Source organism: Heterocephalus glaber, unplaced genomic scaffold (assembly GCF_053883595.1).
Source record: "Heterocephalus glaber isolate CG9 unplaced genomic scaffold, H.glaber_assembly_v1.0 deba00000901, whole genome shotgun sequence".
Taxonomy (NCBI): Eukaryota; Metazoa; Chordata; class Mammalia; order Rodentia; family Bathyergidae; genus Heterocephalus; species Heterocephalus glaber.
The window spans coordinates 1,572,633-1,599,359 of record NW_028258171.1 but is presented as its reverse complement, the minus strand read 5'-3'; the positions used below and the strand labels follow the sequence as shown (position 1 = coordinate 1,599,359).

Genomic DNA, 26,727 nt, shown 5'->3' with positions numbered 1-26,727 from the left:
AAGATGAGGTGGCTGAGTGTGTCTGGAGTTGTTTCTGCATCTTCTAATGTGTTCCACTGGTCCTCAGGTCAGTTTCTTTGCCAGTCCCATGCTGTTTTTATCACAGTGGCTTTGTAGTGTAGTTTCAATTTGGGGGTTGTGATATCCCCTGCCATGTCTCTGTTGCCTAGAATTGCTTTTGCTATTTGAGGTCTCTTCTTGCTCCAAATGAATTTTTAGATAGTTTTCTCAAGGTCTGTGAAGTATGCTGGGGGAATTTCAATTGGAATTTCATTGAATCTATATAGCAGTTTTGGAAGTATGGCCATTTTCACTGTGTTGACTTTTTCTACCCTGGAGCAAGGGGATGTCTTTCCATTTCCTGATATCATCTTCAATCTCTCTTTTCAGAGTAGTATAATTTTCAGAGAAGAGGTCTTTGATTTCTTTTGTTAAGTTGATTCCTAAGTATTTCAGTTTTTTGGATGCTATTGTGAAAGGAATTGTTTGCCCTATTTCTCTCTCAGTGAGTCTGTTGTTTGTGTAGAGGAAAGCTATTGGTTTTTTTATTAGTTTACATTTTATTTTAAAAATTCTGAAAGACACTGCAACTTCTAAACTTTTAGTAGTGCTACTCATATACAACCATCTGGTCAAGAACCCAGTAAAAGCGCCCCCTTGAGGAAGCTTTGCAACAGTACAGTTGTGCAATATGGATGTTTCTCACTACAAGAAAAAATTATACATGGCACATTTTCATTCATATTTTGTAATGAAAAAGTTACAAACATACCCAATCAAGTAAATAATAATAACAAAAGAATTTAAATGTATTTTGTTTAGTATCCTAAAACCACTACATAGAATAATGGCAACTTTCACTCACAGATTATTTACATGGTAGTAGCCAGTGTGGGTACACTGCTACAAAGCTGAAAACAGAAGGAGTAAACTTGAAATGTTTTCCATAGTAAAGATCTAGCAGCATGACTATCTAATGGTGTTTTATCCTGACTGCTTCAGAAATGTTTCATTTTAGTCTGTGTCTTCATCCAGTTCATAATTGCCTTTATCATAAATATCTTTTACTAGAAGAACCCGTACAAGCATATTTTCCAAGGTGTTTTGGTCCAGTGAAGTAGATGTGTATCACACAGGGCTATCTGTACAACTAGAGCATTCTGGTTGCAAATAAAAAAACATCCATTCTCTGATTAAGATTCTGTGGACTTTTAGACAAGTAACACTCAAACGTTTTCACAGGGTATCTAGAAGGATTGGCTGTGTTTTCAACTTGTTCAAATATTGGCTCATCATCTTCATGTTTTCTTTTTCCAGTAGTAATTTTAACTTCATTGTCTGTTCCACATAAGGAAGAAACTTGGTATTGAAGACAGACTTTGTTTTCCATTGTTAAAGGATTTTTTTTCCAATGCCTAAACACAGTGCCAAAGGAAAGTCTTAAGTGTTGTTCCACTGTTTTTAGGCCAAAATACTTAGCGTTAAAGTAGAACAGGGTATTCAAAAGAGCTACTGGAGAGTGTGATCCTAGTTGTTTTATCCTCCAGAGATAATCTTCTTCAACTGGAGAGAATATTGACCCATATGGAAGTATGCTTGGTTGCCAACTTCGGAGTATTTTATTCAATTCTTGCTCAAACATCTGGTCTCCTGGATCAATAAATATGTTGTCCTTTCGATTACTACCACACAAATACTCCTATATTCCAAGGCAAAGATAATAGATGCTGTCAAGTGCATAATTCTCTCCATTTGGCCGTCGGATTTCATTGACAGAATGGGCTAACCCATAATTAAGCTCTGATGTGATGTGAGACAGTAGATCTTCTTTTAATTTTCCTGACTTAGGAGATTTTAGTTCATCTAATACCAGGAGATCTTCATCAAGTTGACTAGTTTTGACCCAGTGTTTCCATGCATTTATACCATATGTGTATTTGAAAGGAAAGCTGCATTCTGAGTTGTCAGAACTATCATCGTGAGACTGGTATCCTGATATAGCTTTTCTCTTGGCTCCATTTTTTTTAGATTGAGGTCTGGGTTGTTCTTCATATTCTTCTCCAAAAACAGTTGGTAATAAAATTTCATTTTCCATATCAAGTTCTTCTGCAGTTCTGGGAAAATCTATTTCAGTATCCAAATCTGGTTCATACTATACATCAGGCATGCTGGACTGGGTCTCTGGGTCAGTGTTTTTCATGAGATCTGAACCAATTATATCAGTTTCAATAATTACACTGCTGATGTTAGATGCCTCTGTTTTCCCTTCATCTTCAACCATCATATCTGTCATTGAAAGCAACTCTGTATCAAGAGGATCTGAAGAAACTTTGCTTTTTAAATCTTCAATCGCTGCAGGAATTTCCTCACTGCTTTCCAATGGAGCAGGCAGAAAAACAGGAATGGGCACCAGAACAGGAACTGTAGTAGGAACAGGAATATTCTGACTGTACATGTGCATTGGTACTGGGATATACACTGGCACAGGAATAGGCACTGGAACATATTCTGTCTTCCAATTATCATCTGTCTGACAAGATTTGGTCTGCATGTAAGGTTTACAGTAAGTAGCTTTTATCCTTGTTAGAGGTTTGCAAAGAACTGCTTTGTTTTTCATCTGTCGGGTGTTGGAGAAGGGGGTGGTGCTGAACCTGTCGTTTTGGTTCAGGATGTCTGATAGCCCTGATCATAATGTAAGTTTTCAGGTCCTTTTTGAGTGGTCATGTTGGGCTCATTCTGCTGACAGTAGAAATGTAACAAGCAGTGTTGATCACAGAAATGTTTCATCTCGCCATGCCACTGTACTTGCTCTTCTAAGAGTGCCCTGTGACTTACAACAATCACATCTTGGAGCCTTGTAGTACCAATCCTGAAATTTTTTGCAGCAGTCTTCACTGCAGAAATCTCTCACAACACCATCAAGTTCTTTAGTTGCTCCCTTTTTACAGAGCTGAGAACAGTAGTTGCATTTAACACATCTTAATCCTAAACATCTTGCAAAATCTTTTTTATGCAATAGTTTGCAACCTTCACTACAGAAAGGTCTCTTAACACCAGAGAAATTTACTGTTTCATGAAGAGTCTTCTCCTCTTGACAGTATTTGCAATATGTAACTATGCAATGCAGCTTCTTATAGTCATCTGAACAAGTTTTGCTGCAGAACTGATGCACTTTGTTCTCCCATTCCAGGATTTCTGGTTTTGAACAAAAGGAATTTTTGCAGTAGTTGCATATCAACTGAATATCACTTGGTGCTACAAATGGACCATTTGGAGATGACTGCATGATTAGAGCCTGAAATTTAGCCACACAACTGGAATTGCAAAAATTATACAGTTTTCCATCAGGCATTGTAGCTTGGTATTAAGGTGAAGAGTTTCACTTACAAAAATGGCAAATAATTCCCAAACTTTGTGATTTTGCATATTTTGTCTTGTGACTGTTCATGTAAGCAGTTGAACAATGTGGTTCCATATATCCATTAGGACCTATACACTGAGTCATATCAGAAAACCTGCACTGTGTTCGGCAGCCAGTACAAGTTGTCAGTTTCCCATATTTCACAGGCTGCATTATGTAAGAATCCTGCATGTGAGGAAGCTCCCCACCTCCATCCCAGGCTCCTAGGGCAGTGAAACTCAGCCAGTCCCAGCACCCAGAAGGAAGCTCCCCCGCTGCCATCCTAGGCTCCTAGGGCCAAGAAGGTGAGTCAGTCCCAGCACCCGGAAGGAAGTTCCCCACCTCCATGCCAGGCTCCTAGGGCAGTGATGCTCAGCTGGTCCCAGCACCTGGAAGGAAGCTCCCCTGCTGCCATCACAAGCTCCTAGGGCACAGAAGGTGAGCCACGTGGGCACCAGAAGCACCCCCCCCGGTGGAAATGAGAAGACACATAAAAAAACAGACTTCCAGATCACCTACAGCAACCCCAAAGGGAAACGAGATGGAACACTCTGATACTCAAACACCTGGACTCTCGGAACTGGCAACAAAAGAGGATCTGGGAAAAAGGAAATCAGAAATAATTACTCAGATAACAGCAAAGATTTTTCTCATGGTGCAAGACATGATTAATAAAACTAGAGAGGACACAGATTAAAAAATAGAGGATCTGAGGAACATGATGGAATCCCAACATAGGAAACAAATGGAATCCATAAAACAGATACAAACAGATTTCCAAGAGATTAAAAACTCCATCGAAAGTCTGCCCAGCAGAATGAACCAATGTGAGGATAGAATTTCACATATAGAAGATAAGATTGCAATTAGTGAGGAGGAAAAGAAAAATTGCTTTAAAATTGTAAGAGAACATGAGAAATCAATCCAGCAGCTGCTAGACGATGCAAAGAAGAATAACATAAGACTGATTGGAGTCAATGAAGAAAGAGGAGAGAGTGTAGATGACATAAAAAAACTCTTCATAGAAGTGATGGCAGAAAACTTCCCAAGGAGGGGAAAAGAACTTGACATATAGATAAGTGAGGCATATAGGACTCCAGCTAGCCTTAATTAAAACAAATCTACACATAGGCATATAATAGTTAGGATTCCAGAAATCCAACAGAAGAATAAAATTCTACAAGCAGTGAGAGAAAAGAAACAAATCACATACAAAGGAAAGCCCATCAGAATCACAGCAGACTTCTCAGTGCAAACCCTCAAGGCAAGAAGAGCTTGGAGTGATGTATTTCAAGCCCTAAAGAAAAACAGCCTCCAACCCAGATTGATGTACCCTGCAAAACTATCTTTCAAAATGGATGGAGAAATAAGATGCTTTCATGATAAAGAGCATCTCAGGAACTTCATGAATACCAAACCGGCACTCCAAAAACTTTTAGACAATACCCTAGGAAAAGACAATGAGGATCACAACCCCAGGAAACCCAACAGAATGAATCCTTTGGGTGTGACAAATTAAACGCAAAGTGGGAGAATCCAACAGAGAGAAAAAGTCATGACAAGGCTTTTAAAACTTTTAACTTCATCTCTCTAATGAGTGTATAATTCAATCTTATTATTGTACTGATTAGTATTTTTCTGATTCTAGAGTTCCACACCATTCCTTGTGCTATACTGGCTATTTATCATCTTATGTCTACATTTTAATTGGGTTGTCTATTAATGAGCTCTAAGAGTTCTTTATATATTCTGGTCATAGGTTATATGCATTGTAAATATGGTCTGTTTAAGGACTACTTTTCATTTTAATGATGTCATTTAAAGTTCTAAATTTTGATGGAATCCCATTTATCAATTTTTTTCTTTTATACATCATGTTTTTTTTGTATCCCAGGTAGTTCTTGCCTACCCTGAATTCATAAATATTTTCCCTTATAATTTCTTCTTAAAGTTTTATACTTTTAGGCTTTCTTATTTAGGTTCATAGATCCCTTCAAGTTATTTTCATGTATGGAAAAAAAGGGTTGAGGTTAATTTTTTATATACAGATACCAGGTGTTCTAGTGCCATTTGCTGAAGACACTATCTCTTCCTCGGCTCTTGAATCGAGTTTATATTCTATAAAAGGCTAATGTTAAATAATCTTTCAAAACTCAGTGGACCCTATATGTGTGGCTCTATTTCTAGATTCTCTGTTTTATTCCAATGATCTATATGTCTTTCCTTACACCAACACTGCCTTGATTACTGTAGCTTTAGAAGAAGTCTTAAAATTGGATGCTAAACATCTTCCAACACTGTTTTTGTTTTTGTTTTTGGCTTTTCTAGGTTCTTTGTACTCCTACATAACTTTTAAATTTCAATATCCAATTCTTCATTTATAGCAAGTATACACAGACCTGAATTTTTATATATACCTTGTGTTTTCTAATATTGCTAAATTCAACTACAAGTTCTAAGGGCTCCTAGAGATTTCTTAGTATTTTCTCTGTAGATGATCATTTCATCTACATATAAAGATTTTGCTTCTGCCATGCCAATCCTATCCTAGTTGTGTCATTTTATTGCCAGACTATTTTGGTTTAGACCTATGTTTCAAAGTCTAATGGACAGATGAAGAGTAGGCATATATGCCCTTGTTCCCCACTTTAGGGAGAAAACATTGTATCTTCTCCATTCATAGAAGGAGTTTTTGTTGGAAGTATGGAGTACATGTCTTTCATCTGTTGAGAAGTTTCTGTTCTACTTCTAGTCTCCTGATAGCTTTTACCATGAACAGCTGTAGAATTTAGTCCAATACTCTTTCTCCAACTAGTGACAGGATCAATATGGCTTTCTCCTTTCCTCTGTTAAAATGATGACTTTTGGGGGTGGATCTTCCAATGCTGAACCAACACTGCCATCCCTATAACAAAACCACTTTCTACATCTTGCCAGATCTGACTTCTAATAGTTTGTTTTGTTAAACAAATTTCTATCTATGTTCATACTTTTTTCTTCTATTATCTTTATCCAGTTTTAGGATTAGCACAGTGTTGATTTCCTAAAATGAGGGGAGAAGTGTTCCTTCTTTTTTCTGCTTTAAATGTTTGATATAATTTATCAGTTAAAATGTATATGAGCCTGCTGTTGTCATATAGGTAGGTTTTCAAGCTAGGAATATACTTTCTTTAATAGGTGCTATTCAAATTTTATATTTCCTCCAGAGTTAGTTTCATTAATTTGTCTTCTACGTTACTTCTTAGAAGTTGTCAAATTTATTTCAAAAAAGATTTTTGTAATATGCTTTCTATATCCTTTAAAATTCTGTAAAATCTGTGGTAATGTCTCCTAGATCTTAATATTGTAATTTAAAAAATGTGTAACTGATATTGTATAACAGGAAGAAAAGGTCTAAAAGAGCAGGAGAATTGGGAGGGGTAGGGGAAGGGAAAAAAGGGAAAGGAAAACATATGAGAAGAGGAAAAAAATGGATACAAAGTCTTTTCAAATAGGGAAGGGTGGAGGGGGTGAAGGGAGGGCAAATAAGAACTGAGAGACTCATGTAATGGTACAAGATCCCAATGATGAATGTAACTGTATTGTATACCTAAAATGTACCAATAAAGTTAATGGAGGAAAAAAAAAAAAGAATCCTGCATGTGATCTCGAACCTCCTTCAGGAAGCTTGGATGGCTACCTACCTGTTTGTATTCACTGACACAACTTTGACAGCAAAATCTTTTTTGCTGACCATCAATCTCCAGAACGTTATTTCCAGCACCTTTACTAGGCAAATGCTGTCCACATTGTTCACAGCAATTCATTATTAGACCATTGGCCATTCTATATCTATTAAAGCAGTGGTCACTGCACATCTTATGAGTCATATTTTTAAAGCTAACTTCATGGTGAATCTCTGTTAGTTTACCACAAATTGTACATCTTGATTTATTTAGAGCTCCTTTACTAGGATTTTGCTTGTCTTCATAGAGAGACAAACAAGATGTACTACAGAATTCCTGGAAGTACTCACTAGAATCCACTTGAGCAACAATGGTTCCTTTCATTGTAGTTATATCTCAAATGAAATAATCTTGGTCTTGCTGGCTTGCACACACCTGTAATCCCAGCACTCGGGAGGCTGAGGCATAAGGACCACCTGGAACTCGAGGCCAGCCTAGGCTACATAGTACATTCGAGGCCAACTTGAACTACATAGTGTGACCTTTTTACATATAACACAGAGTTTCTTTGGAGCAGGCTTGTGAGAGAAGGAAGAAAGGCAGGCGGTAGAACAAAAGAGGTGAGCTGATCCTTTTCGTTGGTAAGCTGTCTGTCCCTTCTGTAAAGGTTTTTTGCAGTTTGCACAAGTGACTTTAACTGGTTTAGTAGGTTGCAGTTGGGCAGAAGGCTGGAAAATCTGTTTAGGAAGTGAGGCCACTGGTGATACTGAGTCCACCCCTGGATGTTTCTGATAATGGGGAAAAGATGCTGACTGGGAGATCCAAGAATCAGGATTATGATGAGTTGCAGATTCTCCATTCTGAAATACATCTCCTGCCACATTCATTCTACCAGGATTAAAAGGTCCTACTCCAGTCTTGGTCTGTGAAGTTAAAGATGGGGTGTATCTTTGTATATTAACACCAAAATTACTTGACTGCAGTCCATTAGAGACATCTTCCAAGTTGGTATTCTGCAGTGATGTTACATGTGTAATCATTAAGTTCATATCTCTCCCATCAGTATTTTCTATTGGTCATCATTCACAGAGCTTACACCTGTTTCTAAGGTTGTAACATTAGCAATCTGAATTTCAGAGTCTGGTTCTGTGGTGATACCACTATTACCCATTCCTGCATTTACCTTACTTCTTGAAAAACTGGAAGTGGAGAAATCCGCATCATTTGTTCTGTTTTTAGCTTCAGGGGGTCTCCTTTCAACAAAATGGGAGTTTTTATCTTGCCCTTGATTTGTTTCCATGTCCTCTTCATCATCAATGACAATTGTCTCACTTACGCTTCCCTTCTGAGAAGCCAATTCTTTTGAGGATGGGAGAATTTTGGAATCATTTCCTTGCAGTTCTTCATTTTTTGATGTAAATGTTATGGTTCTTTGATCTGTTACCACTGGTGCAGAAGGTGGGGGAGGTTGTACAGGTTCGATGAAAACAGCGTCATCATCGTCTTCCACTGGTGATTTTTGAAATTTATTAGATCTAGATGCTAAATCTATTTGTATCTGTTTTATGGATTCCATTTGTTTCCTGTGTTGGGATTCCATCATGTTCCTCAGCTCCTCTATTTTTTTAAATCTGTGTCCTCTCTAGATTTATTAATCATGTCTTGCACTATGGGCACAATCTCTGCTGTTATCTGAGAAATTATTTCTGTTTTCATTTTTTCCAGTTCCTTGTTTGTTGCCAGTTCAGGGAGTCCAGGTGGTTGAGTGTCAGATTTTTCCATCTCGTTTCCCTTTGGGGTCGCTATAGGTGATCTGGAAGTCTGGTATTGGGACTTGTTTATGTGTCTTGTCATTTCGATTGGGGAGGTGCTGTTGGCACCCACATGGCTCACCTCCTCTGTGTTGGGAGCAGTGGAATGGCGGCCTGGAAACCCCTTCCTCTGGACTGGGAGCAGCAGAATGGTGGCCCAGAAACCTCTAACTCTGGGCTGGGAGTGGTGGAATGGCGGCCAGGAAGCCCCTTCCTCTCGGCTGGGAGTGGTGGAACTGCCTGTCCTGTTCATTGACCCTCATCAGTCTTATGTTATTCTTATTTGCATCGTCTAGCAGCTGCTGGATTGATTTCTTGTGGTCCCTTAGTTTTTTAAAGAACTTTTTCTTTTCCTGGTCACTAATTGCAATCTTATCTTCTATGTCTGAAATTCTGTCCTCACATTGGCTCATTCTGCTGCATAAACTTTCAGTGGAGTTTTTAATCTCTTGGAAATCTGTTTGCATCTGTTTTATGGATTCCATTTGTTTTGTATGTTGGGATTCCATCATGTTCCTCAGTTCCTCTATCTTTTTTTGTCTGTGTCCTCTCTACATTTATTAATCATGTCTTGCATTATGGGCACAATCTCTGTGGTTATCTGAGAAATTATTTCTGATTTCATTTTTTCTAGATATTCTTTTGTTGCCACTTCAGGGAGTCCAGCTGGTTGAGTATCACATTGTTCCATCTCATTTCCATTTGGGGTTGCTTTAGGTGATCTGGAAGTCTTGTTTTGAGGCTTGTTTACATGTCTTTTCATTTCAAGTGGGGGGAGGGGAGGGGGATGGATGTGTACTGCTGGCACCCAAGACACTCACCTCCTCATCCCTGCGGATGGCTCTGCTATTTGGCACTGGTGGTGGTGGTATGGTGGCCCAGGAGAGTCCTCAAAACTTGCATTTTCTAGTATTAGTTTTCTGTCATGCTTCCTCTCAAAAGAAATTTAACCATCTAGATTCAGAAGTGTTTATTACAAAATTTAGAGATGTAACCCATTTTATTAGCTTTTTATTGAGTTTCTCAAGAGACTGGTATGTAAACAAATTAAATGGATTAATATTAAAATCAAATGGAAGTAACATTTTATTTTTAAGTAAGCCAAGAGTTTTAGGAGATAATTCTATCAAAGTGCCTTTGTTCAGGAAAAATTAAAAGTTTAGATTTCTGTTTATCATTGACACATATCAGAAACTCAGTGTAGAAGAAAGATGTTTTGCATAAAGCAAACACTTAGCATTTCAAGAGGTAATTGTAGATTAGTTAGTTCAATTGTGATCTGATTCTGATTAAAGTCCATTAGTTCTATCATTTACAGTACATTTAGTTTTTGTTGATACTGACTTGGAAAATACCACACTTAACAAGTATTTATTAAATGCTTTTTTTTTTTTTGGTACTCGGGATTGAACTCGGGTCCTTGCACTTGCAGGGCATGTGGCAGAACCACTGAGCTAAATCCCCAGCCTATTAAATGCTTTTTTATGTGAAGCAATGTCTCAGGGACAATAGAAAAAGTATACATATATATAATATATATAATCATATATATATATGATGAATGTATAATTCTTGCCCTTAGAAAAAGTACAACTCACTAATAGGGATAAGACGAATAGATGAGAGTATTATAAAAATGCAATGGTTGAAGAGAAGTGTGTGGTGGAAGGAATCATATTAAGTTTTACTAATTAAATAAGGCCTGTATGAATTCGGTAAGATTATATTTTGGCTTGCCTTCATAGTTACAGTTTACATCTGTTATTCTTGAATAACTATTAGTAAGGAGCTGTATTAGTTAAAGTTCACTAAGGGAACAGGTTTTATATAAAATATATGCACGATTAGACACAGGATTTACTAGGTAAGCTTTTAGGACCCAATGTGGGAGTCTCAATGGCCCCCACCAGATCAGAGTGGAAGAATGCATCCTGACCATCTGAGTGCTGGAGGGTCGGAGGATCCAGTCAAAGGTAGAAGGCCTGGAAGATCACTGCAGTTTGATGCAAGTCTGTGTGAGAAAGCTGAAGGCTTTGCGTTGGAAGGCCAAAGAGTCTGCACTGGAAGCCTGAAGGAACTGGAGACAAATTTCCAAAGGAAATGGGGAGCTCCTCTGAAGAAAAGGAACAAATTTTATTTTTCCCCTTTTTATTCTGTCTAAGCTACAAGCCTACTGGTTGGTGCTACCTACATCTGAGATGGGGTCTCCCCCCTCAGTTTGTGGCCTATGTGTCTGTTCATCATCCCTAGACACACCCACAGGTTTTCTAATCTTCTAGGTGATTCTTACTAAAGTCAAGTTGGCATACCATAACTAACAATCACAGGACTCCTCTATGCTCAAAAGCATCCCATTTTGGAGGATAAATCACATAGTTATCTGATTTACATATAAAACAGCATTTAAGATTGGCTTTGAAGATTGGATGGAATTTCAACAAATGAAATTTCCTATTATGGGGACACCAAAGGTGAACTGATGAATTCATATATGCAAATGGGTAGCCATTAGGGAAAAGGCCAATAGAAGTGTTACTTGGGTTTTTATTAAACAGGCTGAGGTTTTTATCTGTGGAAAAAGTTAAGAAAATAAAATTAACAAAAGTATATACAGGGATGAGAAACACAAGTAACTCCCAGAGAAATGCAAGTAATGGGTGGCTAATAGGAAATGGTGAGCAGTGAGACTCAGGAAGTAGTCAAAGGCCCCAAAAAACCTTTAAGTGGAAAATAAAGGGTTTGCAGATGTGCAGTGGAAATGGGAGTTTATCTTATAAGCAATGAGGGAAGCAGTGGTGAAGGTGTCATTGAAACAATGGAGCCCAAAGTGTGCTGTATTGAGGTTCATGTTAGAAAAAGTGAGAGGGTGTGAGCTCAAAGACATTAGGAGCAGTAAAAAGACCACCAATGATAGATATAAGAAAAAATACCCAGGTCTGAACTAAGAGAGTGACAATAGGATTAAAATTATATATCAAAGGACAGTATAGAAAGTACTGCAGGAAGAGTTTCACTTAGCTCTTGGCCTGCATATAGTTCTACTTTAAAAATAATTTAGATTTAGACAAAACTTCAACATTTTGACAAACGTCTTGAATTTCATGAGCTTAGAAAAATAGTGACTCATTTTTAGTAACTGGAGTGGAGCTCATCTTACCATGCCTGTGATTTTAAGAAACTTTATCATTCAATTTCTTGCCCTTCATTATGAAGCATGGAAAACAGAATAAATTATAGTCCCAAATAAGCCTGTGTAGTTAATATAAATCTGTCTATCTATATGTGGAAAGTGAGATGTAGTATAGATTTGAATACTATTGGTATAATTCAAGGTAAAAGCACTTAGAGTTTGGGATGACAGCAAGAAGCTGTTGGACAAGTAGCTTCAATTATCCAGTTTATTTTGTGTACAAGACAAATGGATCTTTGAATACAACAGACTTTGACAGGAGAGACCTTAGGAGTTTGTCTGCTTCTTATGTTTTCTCCTCATAAATAGCCCTGTGCAGTACCTGGGCAGAAAGAAAGAGTGAAACTTTTTATTAAGTACTTAGAGGCCATAAAATTTGGGATATGTTCTTTTAGGTTGATCCTAAAGCTATAATACCCATCAAACCCTGAATGACTCATAAAAGTGTACTATAATCTTAGATTGGCACTCTCCTGATCTGCCTTTAGCCAAATGGCTTGATTGCTTTTTAAATTGCTTTGTCATGACCATGGTACAACTAAGCAGCCATTTTGTTCTTTGTGGAATCTCAAAGAAATAGACTACATCTAAATATGCAATACAAGAACTATGAAATGGAAGCAATTACTGAACACAATCATTCCTTGGAATCTGCAGGGGATTGCTAAATACAAATTTTTAGGTCAGGGGATTTCTTGGCATGGGGCAGTATCTGGGACTTTATGGTATTTTGGCTTCTTTGTTAGCCCTTCTTCTTAGTGATCCACCAACATCCACACACGAGTTCAAATCCCTCATATAAAATTATGCCGTATTTGCATGTAAGTTATGTTCATCTTCTTGTGTATTTTAAATCATTTCTAGCTTACTTATAATACTTAATACAGTGTAAATGTTATAATAATAGTTGTATTATTTAAGGAGTAGGACAAAGAAAAAAATCTGTATATGTCCAATACAGACACAATTTTTTCCTGAATATCCTCAATTTGTGTTAGTTGAATGTGTGGATGCGGAACTGACAGGGTGGTTGACAGTAATGGAAAATAATAGAAGGAAGATAATTCTTCCTGAATTACGTGGATATTTGAAAAGAGGCCTTTTTTTTTTTTTTTTGGAACTGGGGATTGAACTCAGATCCTTGTGCTTGTGGGGCAGGCGGCAGAACCACTGAGCTAAATCTCCGGCTAAAAGAGGCCTTTTCTGTTGACTTGGATTGTCTAAATGATTTTTGTTACCTATCATTTTGCTTGGTGTGCAGATACAGCTAAAATATCCACTTGGTAGCTTATTTTAATTTTGTTTTCAAACCTCATTTATTGCTTTCTGACCATCTGCACTTTCTTATGCCATGTACATCCATTAAGTTGAGTGCTTTGATTTTTCTACCAATCTTAGACTTCATTTAGAAAGATTCATTGAATTCTTCTTCATCCTAACCCCCCTTTTAGCTATCCAAATATATCAAGAATTAATATTTCACACTTAACTAATTTAAACAATAAATAAAGTTAAAGAAAAGCCTCATTTAAGTAAAACAGCACAATGTATGAAAATATCTACTCTTTACTGAGCACCTGCTCTTCACAGTGAAATAAAATAGCTATGAGAATCACCATTTTATATGGAGAGCAAAGATGTTAATAGGTCACTTTGACATTCTGCATTTCCAAACACTAGATTATAGCCCAAGTAGCGTTTTGAACCTGAGAGGTAATGGAGTTGATTTGGACATGCAAGGTGTGGAATTGGTCTTATATAATAATTTTCTCAAGAGGGTTCTGCTCTATTGTTCACTTTATTCTGGCACATGCAGTTCAGTTTTGCAGTGGCAAATGTGAAAGTTTGTCACTTTGACCCTCTCAAATGTCACAAGTAGAATTTATTGTGTTTTGTGAAACAGCAATTGAGATGTTTTCCTGGTAGGATGACTATGCAAAAAATATTGGCTTTTGTTATTCCAAAGATGAAAATAAATAGGAATCACCTCAGTTCTCTAACCACCCCTCTCACTATTGATCCAATGATATCTTATGTAATGGATTATCATTAGGAGTACAATATTTGCTTACATAGATATTTCTCTGTCAGTAACCAGCGCGTTTTTGAGATCTTTGAATTAATTAAAAAAATCAAATTCAGTCAGAAGTTTGGAAAAATATTAACATTTTTCTTCAGTGTCTCAGAGTCATATTTATTATCAATTGGGAACTATTGAAGACTTTAGGTCACTGTCTAAATAAATATTCCAGCCTTGTGTATTTGAGAGTAGGCACACAAACACTTTGAAAACACGTTAACTGATGTATAAAACCATGAAGTATTAGTTTTTAAATAGGAGAGTACCAATTCTAAACATATAACCTGGGCCTTGGCTTTTAAAGAATTGATTATGGGTCGGGGATTTAGCTCAGTGGTTCTGGCACCTACGTCACAAGCGCAGGTTCCTTAGTTCGATCCCCGGTACCCCCCCCCCCCCCAAGAGTTGATTAGACCATGACTGGTTGTCAGATACATGTATCAGGCTTGCACTAATTTTTATGTTTTTAATATTTAATGAATAGATTAACATTATAGAGAAAAAAAATTGGGGTTACATAATATGTTAGAATTTGGAAGATGCTTGTCTTGGTGCACATAAATTTGTGTTTGGGCTTCTTAACTTTAATTATGAAGAATTTTCATATTTTCTACTTTTCTCGGTTCCCTTATGTGAAGATGACACAGCTAACAGGTTCCTACAATTTCTGTTTCAAATCTCAACTTTTATTTGTATTGTCGTGTTCTTTTCTGCTTGCTTACCAGATTGCCTTCTTTTTCCATTTGCCAACTGCTGGGGAGAAGAGGAAGTCTTTTAATTTTGTCTTTGAGGTGAGCTTTCTTGGTCCTGGCAGGGATTGTGTTCTGACTCCAGCAGGCTCCATATAACAGCGCAGCATAGAGACAACTTCGCCAGCAAACTCATGGGTCTCTCCCCTCATGAATAGTAATGTCATCTCCTCATCTGAGTCAAGATGCATGTACAATTCTAGGTAATTCTGTTTATCTTTATTTCCTACTTGGATTATCAAGGTTTGTGCTCTACTATGGGAATGCAGTAAATAAAACATGAAATATTTGTAATCATACAGCTTCTGGGAGTAAAACTAAAACATGATTTAAGAATGACTTCCTCAGCACTACTGATCATTCAGACAGATGTTGATTCTTTCCAGTGGCAGAGGCTAACCCCCGAGTACAGTTCTGATCAAAACCGAAAGCGTTACACATGGCCCACTCATCTTCTAGGGAATGCAGATAGACTATGCAACGTTTAGACACTGAGGTAAAGGAAGTAATAGCCAAAGCATCCAATGAGAAGGTGTACAGTGATCCTTGTGTAAGTATGGCTTGCATACAGTATAATCATTTGGATTTAGGAAGAAAAGAAGGATTGCTATCAGCCTTTTAAAACAGATGGATCATGGCCAATGTGTGGTTATAGCAGTATCACTTTTTCATGACAGTAAGTATCGAGCTATCTGAAGGCTCTGATTAAAATAGCAGCAAATTAATTTAGAAAACAATATACTGTCATACTCACTTGATGATTTCCTTTGTTTTGAGAATTATTGGTGGTAAAGATCAATGAGCCAGGAGACACGTTCATTTTACTACATACCCTTCCCTCTTCAGAAGTATTTTAGAGAAGGTGTGAGCACCAAATAAGAATTTTAGTGTATGTGAAGGGGGTACTGAAATATGTTCTCATTAAAGTTTGTGTAGGAGATTTGTGCTAAGCCATTCGAGGGATCAAATATGAATGATACTTGAACTTTCACCTGAAGCTAATCAGGCCGATATAATAAACATGTAAATAAAAAAGAATGAGAAAAATTACAGGGCCAGTAAGTCATTTTGTATAAGTTAGGAAGTGAGGGGTCAGGGATTTAGCTCAGTGGTGCCACACGTGCCTCGCAAGCACAAGGTCCTGAGTTTGATCCTCAGTACTGGGGGGAAAAAGAGAAAGAAAAGAAAAAGAAAAAAAATGCACCTACCTCATAAGTTAGGAAGTTATTTTCTCCATTTAAGGTAGGAAATCCAAAATGATAACTCCCCAATTTGCCTGTCATTAGAAAGCTATAAAAACATTTCAGAGCCCAAGCCCTAGTATCAGACATTTTGATTATAGTCTGATGTGCTGTGTTCTTTCTTCATAAAAATGTGCCCCAGGAGCTTTTAAGTTGCAATGCTTCTCAGACTAACTTCATCAGAGTCACCTGGAGGGGTTATTTGACCTAAGCTCTAAGGGTCCCACTCCCAGATGTTCTGATTCACTAGCTCTGGGGGAGGAGGACAAGATTCATATTTTACTCTAATTATTGATGATATGATTGTCTGCAGATCACACTTCAGAACCAACTCATGCATTTATTTTATTATAGCCGCAATGCTGTGTATGCAATCCGCAGGCTAAGGGAAGTGGATGGACACTGAAGTCCACCCTTTTGTCAAACAAGAGACAGAGATTTACAGTTGGGAAAACCAATACTGTGGCCACATGAATACAGCAATACTTGACCACAGAGATAATTTCTGACAGTAAAGAAATGCATATAAAGGATGCTCCCTTGCAAATGTGCTAGTTTGAAATTATCCTCTGAGAATACATTATTTAGCCAACACCTGGCAAGCAATAGCATATTCAACAAAGCAGATTTTGAAAGAAACTTTTAGATTTGGAGAGGAATTCATATTCCTTTCCTCTGCACATATCTCCCTAAGCAACAGAATGAATGATCCATCTTTCCAAACCCCTGAGTGTCAGAATAGCTAAAGCAACACAGCATAATTTTCAGAAAAGAACCCTATTAAACTTTCACAGCCCATGTAAGATGCCAGTGAGAAAATGTGCAGAATTGATCATCACATCTTTATTACTTGTGGAGGTTTAGAAGGGCACTCAAGGTTGATTTTGGTGTTAAAATGTATGAATTGTCTAGTTCCTGAAGAGTGTAAATCCTAAATGTCCATGCACATCAGTTACAGGAGACTCTAGGGCTTCAGTCACCTTGAAATTAGGAAAATGAGAAATTTGCCTTGTCAAATTCTTCCTGAGGATGGATAGTTGAGAACTAAGGCTTTGCAGCCATGTGGATGGAGTAACAGCAGTGACTTGGAAAAGCTCAGCTTGTTATATTTAATTGCCTTTTTTGCATCATAAATATATTTTATGGTGAAAGATAGGAGGTCCTTTGCCAGGGTATCCTTTTTGCTTGACATGCCCTGCCAATCACAAATGGATGGGGAAAAAGATTTAAATACCTATCAAAGTCAAAATAAAGGGAAATTTCAAAAGAGAAAATTTATATCCAACAAACCTGGAAAATTAAAGCAACAATGTATGAATTTGTCCTTGTGTTGCAATGGAATTGATAAAATCTAAGTTAACTTTCTTAGACTTTTGTTTCCCCATTTAGAGTTGGACAGATACAACAGCTTCAGTTTTTCTTGACCTGAATCATATTACTTCAGGGTGATGCTATTTAAGGCCAGAATATTATTAAGGAAGACTGGAGAAAGATTAATAGTATAGAAAGATAGATATTATTATATTATAAAGCAGACATTGTAATATAGATTATATAGCCTATAATTTTCAAAAGACTTCTTAAGATACTCTTAAAATAAGACAGTAAAAGACTATGGAAATTATAATAGAAATACCAAAGTGGTATCATGGGTTAAGTCAGATATTATCTCTATATCAAGTTTACAACAGAAAAGAACTTGATAAAAAGTTCTATTTTTAAATAGGGTCTTAAAACTGGTAAAAGTTTTTCTCAGGTCTAAATAGACCTTCACACTGAGTCAGATGAGTCAATATAATGGAACTACATACAGGCAAAGTTCAGCCCTCCCTAATAGTTTTTTATTCCTGAGTCTTTGAGGACAGTATTCTTTTCTGCATCTCCTTCCAGGTTCTCTCACAATATACAGGCTTTGCTTACTCCTTGAAATTCCCCTTTCTCATGATTACATTTCCTTCAGTTACACAGCCATTATTTCAATGATATCTGCATGCTATGTCCCAGACCTGGAGGATCACTTTCCTTAACCTGTATGTAAAACTTCTGCCTATTTATCTACTGGTTAGATCTGTTTTGTGAGCATTTGAATTCACTGTCCTAACACCCTAAGTGTGTTATATCTTCTGCATTCCATTTTGATTAACAGAGGCATGATTCTTACTACTTATGCCAAGACTTGATAATCTTCTTAAAGGACTGCACTTCCTTTACCTTCAAGTAGCTGTTAGTTTTGTTAGATTTTATTCAAACACTTCTTGAAGTTTTTGCTATTATTATTCCTCTAAAATTTTAATTTTGTTAAAAGTCAAGAAAGTACAAAGAAGAAAAAACTAACATATACCCTATTTTGTTTCCATTTTTAGCCACTCCATCACTGTTAACCTGTCTCATCATCCTTCACCTGTTTTATTCCAATAACTTCTTTTATTTGTACTCTTGCTCCCCATACAGCAGCCGGATTGATTATGTTAAAATATAAGTCAGGTCAAAAAATTACCTGCTTTAAAATCTCATCATAGGTTCTTGTCTTATTCAGAGTATACACCAAAATGTTTACAGTGGCCCTTAGGGAGGCCCCTTTATGACTATCCCACTCTCTGTCTCTCCATCATCACTCTCTTCTCTGATCTCACCCCCTACCTCCATCTCTGTGGGCCTTCTTTGTGAGTTTGAAAGATGTCAGACATACATTGTTTAAGGTTTCTTCCCTTGCTGCTCTGTCTGCCTGGAATATTGCTCTTTCCTCCAAGTCTAGGCTTGAATGTTACTGTATTGTGAAGTCTTCTCTGGGTACCCTAACTCCCAAACCACAGAAGTTCATATCATCACCTGGGGGAGCTTATACTTTTCCATTCCAAACAGGTCACTTTTAGGAGTGGAAAGGAGTCTCAAACACTGAGGAAGCTTAGGCCAGTTGTGAACTGGGTGTAACTCTAACAAACTGGGACACGTGGTCATCTCGCTCTTAGATATTTTTCTTCATAGCTTACAAAGATCTGATGTAGTACATACTTACTTTCTATTTTAGTCTTTTCTTTCCTCCTCACAAACTCCTTGAAAGGATTTTGATTTGTTTTGGTTTTTTGGTTGTATAATCAGCATCACGGACAGCTCCTACCTTACTGACACCATGGATTCTCAACAAATATTTTTATTTTTTATTTAATACATTTTCTATATATTCTTTTTATGTTTTACTGCACGTTACTTTTACAAAATATTAGGTTTAATCGTGGCACTTTTATATATGCATATAACATATTTTGATCATATGAATCCTGCCATTAACCCCCCCTTACATTCCTTGTCTCTTTTTCCTTCCTTATTCCCTTCCTATTGTCTTTTCTATTTTCATGTCATATATGAAAGAAAACTGGCAATTATTTTTCTGAGTCGAATTTATTTTGCTTAACATGATGATCTCCACTACCATCCATTTTACTGCAACTGATACAATTTTATTCTTGTTTATGGCCAAATTACTACTCCATTATTTATATATACCAGACTTTCTTTATTCATTAATCCATTGATGAGTGTAGACTGATTCCATATCTTGGCTATTATGGAATTGTGCCAGAATAAGCATGAGTATGCCAGTATTTCTATAGTATGTTGATTTTAATTCTTTCAGGTATGTCCAAAGGAATAGTGTAGCTGGATCATGTAGTAGCTCTGTGTAATCAGGGTGGAAGAATGCAGAATGGCCATCCGGGTGCTGAATAGCCAGAGGATCCACTCAAAGGTCAAAGGCCTAGAGTTTGCTGTAGAGTCCAGTGTGAATCTGTGTCTAAAAGCCATAGGATCTGCATTGAAAGACCGAGGAGTCTGCACTGAAAGCCTGCAGGAAATGGAGATGAACATCCAAAGGCAATGGTGAAGACCAAAACTCCTCTGAAAAAGGGGAAGACTTCCTTATTCTTTTCTTCTTTATTGTGTCCAAGTTATAAGCCTATTGGTTGGTGCATGCATATCTGGTGGATCTTTCCTCCTCAGTTTGCTGCTTTCATGGCAATCATCCACAGACACACCCAGAACTTTACTAATCTGCAGGTAGTTCTTATTCAAATCAAGTTGACATATCATAATTAATGATCACTACCTACTCCCTGTCAACTTGACAACTAGGCACAGCACTTTAAATCATACTTAATCTCCAAATACCATAGCAAGTTCATAATTGTGCCTAACATGATACAACTATCCTGTACATACAAATGGAAATGTACTAATTCCCTAATCAGAATAGAAGGCAAAGTTTTTCTTTGGGTGATGCTTACTCTTCCCTTAACATTCCTTAACTGAAATATTTTAATATAGGCTTAACAATATTTAAGACCTGATATTAAGTCTATCAATATTATGTCACTTAGCAAATGGGCTGGAATAATACACTCAAGTGAGAAATGTGTCACCTTCAAAATCCAAATAGGTCTACTAGGCATTGTGCCTCTTTATTTGTTGTAAGAGGATGCAGCTGCAAAAACTCATACTTCACCTTAGAAGGGTTATGTCTGCTGCCCCATACAAATAAACTAGAAATTTCACAGAGGTAGAGCGCCCAGAATTTTAGTTAGATTTATTTCCCATCCTTTGGCATATATATGCTTTACCAACAAGAGTGGTAAATCAAGAGTGGTTGCTACCTTCTGCTCACTTGGTCCAATCAGCCTAACATCATCAATGTAATGTACCTGTGTGTACCTTGTGGAAGAGAAAGATGATCAAGATCCTGAGAACTAAATTGTGATACAGAATTAATATACCCCTGAGGTAGGACAGTGAAGGTGTATTGCTGATCTTGCTTACTAAAACAAATCAATTCTGGTGGGCCTTTGAAAACATATAGAGAAAAAGGCACTTGCCAAATCAATAGCTGCATACCAGGTATGAGGAGATGTGTTAATCCGCTCAAGGAAGGAAACCACTTCTTGTACAACAGCTGCAATTGGAGTCTTTACTTGATTAAGCTTATGGCAATCCATCATCATTCTCCAAGATCCATCCATCTTCTGCACAAACCAAAAAGGAGAATTAAATGGGCATGTGGTGGGCACCACTACCCCTTCGTATTTCAAGTCCTTGATGGTGGCACTAATCTGAAATCCCTCCTGTGATGTGATATTGTTTTTGATTTATCATTTTCCAGCCAGATGCAACTCTAATAATTTCTATATGGCCTTTCATATAATAATAGCTCTCACACTACAGGTTAGCAATCTAGTGAGGATTCTGCCAAGAATTCGGTATATCTGTCCCAATTATGTATTCTGGAATTGGGGAAATGACTACAGGATGAATTTGGGGGCCTTACTAGACCCACTGTGAGGTGAACTTTGGCTAAAACTCCATTGATCATCTGACCTCCATAGACCCCTTCTCTTACTGGAAGGCCATAATGACATTCTGGATCTCTTGGAATCAATGTTAGTTCAGAACCAGCATCCAGTAGTGGTTCCTTTAGGAAAGGATAGAGAAAGATTTACAGTGGGAATTTTGCAAGGACACCATGGTACTTCCTCAGCAGGACCCAGCCTTCCCTTTATGCAAGGGGCTCTGGATCTGCAAAATGGCTTAAGTCTGGAAATTGATTGAGGACCCATGATTCTCTTTTGCTATAATTTGAGGTAAATTTTTGTTCCTTTTCCCTAAATTTTTTTTGCATATATAAATCCAATAAAAATGTAGTAGGCTTGCTATGATTTCATTTTTGGGAACACCATAACTAATCAGCCAACAACATAGATCTATGTGTCAGAGCATTCTAGTAATTTTTTTGCTTATACTGTCCATTACAGTAAGTACGCACACCCTGTCTATGGTAGCTAAGCATTGCCACTTGACTCTGCCACTCTGAGATCCAATTAAAGCCATCATCTTTAAGTTTCCCAATTAAGTGACTCTGATCCCTACCTAAGATCAGCCATACAGAGAAGAGCAGTGAAGGGGTTCTTCAACAATGCTGATACTTCAAAAATTTTTTCTTAAGGTATTAGTGAAGGGTACATTTTATGGATCTTCATGGTTTGTAGGACTAGGTCTTACCTACTCCAGCATTCCAATTTCCCTGAGTCTTTGCATCCTCTCACCAACAGTAAACCAAGAAATATGAAGCATCTCATATTAGTTCATTGTTGGTAGGCATAATGACTAGAAATGTCTCCATTTCTTCTAGATTCTCCAATCTATTAGAATAGACATTTTCAAATAATTTCCAATGAGCCTCTGCAATTCTGTGGTATCTGTTTTAATATCCTCCTATTTGTGTCTAATTATATTAATTTGGGTCTTCTGTTTTAATATTTAGATCTTTGATTCACTTTGATTTCAGTTTAGTGTATGGTGAGAGATATGGGTCTAATTTTAATCTTTGCCAGGTTGAAATCCAATTTTTTCCAGAACCATTTATTAAAGAAGTTATCTTTCCTCCAGTGAGGGTGGTTGGCTCCTTTGTCAAAGATGAGGTGGCTCAGTGTGTCTGGAATTATTTCTTCATCTTTTAATTTGTTCCATTGAACCACAGATCTGTTTCTTTTCCAGTACCATGCTGTTTTTATCACAGTGGCTTTATAGTATAGTTTCAAATTGGGGATTGTGATACCCCCTACCTTGTCTTTATTACCTAGAATTTCTTTTGCTATTCTAGGTCTCTTCTGGTTCCAAATGAATTTTTGGATTGTTTTCTCTAGTTCTGTGAAATATACTGTTGGGATTTCAATTGGATTGCATTGAATCTATATAGCAGTTTTTGAAGTATGATCATTTTCACTATATTGATTCTTCTTACCCAGGAACAAGGGATGTCTTTCCATTTTCTGATATTCTATTCTATGCCTTTTTTTAGAGTGCTGTAGTTTTCAAAGTAGAGGTCTTTTATTTCTTTTGTTAGATTGATTCCTAGATAATTCATTTTTTTGGATGCTATTGTGAAAGGAATTGTTTCCCCAATTTCTCTCTCATTGAGTCTGTTGCTTGTGTACAAGAAGGCTACTGATTTTTGAGTAGCAACCTGAATTTTTTATTCTGTGAAGATGATACTCCTATCATTAGTACCACAAACAAAACAAAATGAAATTCCAAACAAATAACCCCAAACAAACAAAGCAAGCAATCAAAAAAGAAAATACGCCCCCCCCCGCCCACCATAAGCAATAGCAAAGTACTTACTTTATTAAGCATGATTTCAGTCTCCATCTTCACATGAGAGCCTCTTCTAATGCATATTTATTGTGCATGTTTGGTTGTGAGAGTCCAGAGTCTCTAAAACTGAAGAGGTGGAGCCCGCTGCAGACAGGCAGGTCTGCGCATGCCCTACCGAGGTCCTGAGTCATGAGGAACATGCCAAGTCAGCCCGCTGCAGACAGGCAGGTCTTGCACACCATACGGAGGTCCCGAGTCCTGCTGAAGATGCTGAATCACCCCGCTGCAGACAGGCAGCCACCTGGTTCCACACTACAAAGACACAGAGGACACCAGACCACTAGATCAAGGTACTGAGTCCTGCTGCTCCCGGCCCAGAGGTAGGGGCTTCTGAGCCATCGTCCCACTGCTCCTGGTCCAGAGGAAGGGGCTTCCCAGTCACCATCACTTCCACTGCTTCCAGCTCAGAGGAAAGGGCTTTTGGGCCATCTTCTGTCCTGCTGCTCCTGGCCCAGAGGAAGGGGCTTTTCAGCCATGATCCCTCCCACTGCTCCTGGCCCAGAGGTAGGGGCTTCTGAGGCACCATCTCACTGCTCCTGGTCCAGAGGAAGGGGCTTCCCAGCCACCATCCCTCCCACTGCTCCCAGCCCAGAGGAAAGGGCTTTTGGGTCACCATCCCTACTGCTGCTCCTGGCCCCTGACCCACCTCTTCCATTTCAGAGGAGGTAATCTGTGCAGGTGCCAACAGACCCCCACCCCAGTTGAAATGAGAAAACACATAAATAAGTCTCAAAACCAGACTTCCAGATCACCTACAGCAACCCCAAAGGGAAATGAGATGGAACACTCTGACACTCAACCACCTGGACCCACTGAACTGGCAACAAAAGGGGATCTGGAAAAAATGAAATCAAAATTGATTTCTCAGATAACAGGAGAAATTGTGCCCCTAGTGCAACACATGATTAATAAATCTAGAGAGGAGCTGAGGAACATGATGGAATCCCAACATAGAAAACAAACGGAATCCATAAAACATATGCAAACAGATTTCCAGGACATGAAAAACTCCATTGAAAGTCTACACAGCAGAATGAGCCAATGTGAGGACAGAATTTCACATATAGAAGAGAAGATTAGAATTAGTGACCAGGAAAAGAAAAATTGCTTCAAAATTCTAAGGGAACATGAGAAATCAATCCAGCAGCTGCTAGATGATGCAAAGAAGAATAACATAAGACTGATTGGGCTCAATGAAGAAACAGGAGAGAGTGGAGATGACATAAAAAATCTCTTCACAGAAATAATGGTAGAAAACTTCCCAAGCAGGGGAAAAGCTTGACATACAGATAAGTGAGGCATATAGGACTCCAAATAGCCTGGATCTAAAAAAGTCTACACATAGGCACATAATTGTTAAGATTCCAGAAACTCAACAGAAGAACAAAGTTCTACAAGCAGTTAGAGAAAAGAAACAAATCACATACAAAGGAAAGCCCATCAGAATCACAGCAGACTTCTCAACACAAACCATCAAGACAAGAAGAGCTTGGAGTGACATATTCCAAGCCCTAAAAGAAAACAGCCTCCAACCCAGATTGATGTATCCTGCAAAACTATCTTTCAAAAGCGATGGAGAAATAAGATACTTTCATGACAAAGAGCACCTTAGGAACTTCGTGAATACCAAACCAGCACTCCAAAGAATTTTACACAATATCCTAGGAACAGACATTAAGGATCACAACCCCAGGAAGCAAAGCAGAATGAACCCATCTGGCATGACAAGAAATTAAATGTAAATGGGGAGAACCCAACAAAAAGAAAAAGTCATGGCAATGACAAGTCAATATGTTTTAGTTATAACCATCAAGGTTAATGGTCTCAATTCACCAATCAAAAGAAATAGACTGGCAGAATGGGTCAAGAAGCAAAATCCAACAATGTGCTGCATACAAGAAACACACTTCATTCAAAAGGAAACTCATAGACTGAAAGTTAAAGGGTGGAAAACAATACTCCATGGGACAGGAATGCAAAAAAAAACAGAAGTAGCTATCCTCTTGGCAGATCAAGTAGATTTCAAACCAACACTGATTAAGAGAGATGAAGAAGGACACTACATCCTTGTAAAGGGAAGAATCCAAGAGGAAGAGATGACAATCATAAATATCTATGCACCAAACACTAGTGCACCCAACTATATAAAACAAATACTAACGGACATGAAAAGTCATTTATGCACTAAAACAATTGTAGTGGGGGATGTCAACACACCACTGTCACAAATAGATAGATCAACTAGACTAAAAGTAAGTAAGGAAATACTAGAACTCAATCGAACTCTTGAACAAATGAACTTAACAGATGTTTACAGAGTCTTCCACCCCACAAAATCAGAATACACATTCTTCTCAGCTGCACATGGGTCATTCTCCAAAATAGACCACATACTCACACATAGAACATGTTGAAGTAAGTGCAAAGGAATTGAAGTTATCCCCTGTATATTATCAGACCATAGTGCAATGAAATTGGAGATCCATAGCAAAAGAAACTCAAAAAATTTCATAAACATGTGGAAATTGAATAACACACTTCTGAATAACCAATGGGTCACAGAGGAAATTAAAGAAGAAATCAGACAGTTCCTTCAATTAAATGACTGTGACAATACAACATATCGGAATGTATGGGACCCAATGAAAGCAGTCTTATGAGGGAAATTCATAGCAGTGAATAAGCATATTAGGAAAATAGAACAAGCCCAATTAAACAACCTGATGCTGAACCTCAAGCTTCTAGAAAAAGAAGAGCAGGACAACCCCAAAGCTCATACAAGGGAGGAAATTATAAAGATCAGAGGAGAAATCAATGCAATGGAGACTAAGAGAATGATACAAAAAAATGAATGAAGCCAAGAGTTGCCTCTTTGAACGAATCAACAAAATTGACAAACCCTGAGCCAACCTTGTCAGAAAAAGGAAAGAAAAGGCCCAAATCCATGCAATTAGGAATGAAAAGGGTGAAATGACAACAGACCCAGCAGAAATCCAGAGGATCATCAATACTTACTTCCAGAACCTATACACCAATAAGATGGACAATACAGAAGAAATGGACAGATTCTTAGATACATATGAATGACCAAAGTTGAATGAAGAAGACCTAAAAATTCTGAGCAACCCAATATCAACCAATGAAATTGAAAATGTAATTAAAAACTTATCAGCTAAGAAAAGCCCAGGCCCTGATGGCTTCACTGCTGAGTTCTACAAGACATTTAGAGAGGACCTGCTGCCACTACTGTTTAAACTCGTCAATGAAATGGAAAGGGAAGCAATACTCCCAAATTCATTCCTGGAAGCAAGCATCACCTTGATCCTCAAAGCAGAGAAAGACCCAACTGAAAAAGAGAACTATAGGTCAATCTCACTAATGAACATAGATG

At 37.8% G+C, this 26,727-nt stretch overlaps 1 pseudogene; it reads right to left on the bottom strand.

The window, feature by feature from the left end:
• Nucleotides 1–1,002: 1,002 nt before the first annotated feature.
• Nucleotides 1,003–8,668, bottom strand: LOC101722279 (zinc finger MYM-type protein 2-like; annotated as a pseudogene).
• Between the last annotated feature and the right edge of the window lie 18,059 nt (nucleotides 8,669–26,727).